This window comes from Bison bison, unplaced genomic scaffold (assembly GCF_000754665.1).
Source record: "Bison bison bison isolate TAMUID 2011002044 unplaced genomic scaffold, Bison_UMD1.0 scf7180017864035, whole genome shotgun sequence".
NCBI classification, from domain to species: domain Eukaryota; kingdom Metazoa; phylum Chordata; class Mammalia; order Artiodactyla; family Bovidae; genus Bison; species Bison bison.
The window spans coordinates 2,381,831-2,382,463 of record NW_011494607.1 but is presented as its reverse complement, the minus strand read 5'-3'; positions in this window follow the sequence as shown (position 1 = coordinate 2,382,463).

Here is a 633-nt window from a genome sequence, read left to right as displayed (position 1 = left end):
ACTCGATGGACGTGAGTCTGAGTGAACTCCAGGAGTTGGTGATGGACAGGGAGGCCTGGCGTGCTGCAATTCACAGGGTCGCAAAGAGTCGGACACGACTGAGCGACTGATCTGAACTAAACTGAACTGATGCTAAAAACTATAGAACTATGACAAAAGAAATATAGATTTAAATAACTCTAGAGGGAAGCAATGTTCATGGATTAGAAAGCTCAGCATAATAAAGATGTCAATTCTCCACAAACTGATATATAAGTTAAACACAATTCTTATTAAATTGTCAAGAAGATCTTTTTTGTAGACTTAGACAAATATATATATATATATATATACACACACACACATATATATATTATTTAAAGAATAATTAAGATCAGTTTTACATAATTTCTTCCAGAAAACAAAAGAGAAGAAAACACTAACCAATACTTTGTTTTTGAGGCTGGCATGACCCTATAGATAGATAGATAGATGGCTGGCTGTTGGTGCAAATGGGACATAAATGTGAGGAAATTTACCTTAAAGGCCACTAACTTTTGGAGGGGAAGACTTTTATATACCAAGGGATACCTGTTTTCAACATCAAAGGACTTAAAAACCTACCTAGTGATTGCAGTGGTTTAATTGCTAAGC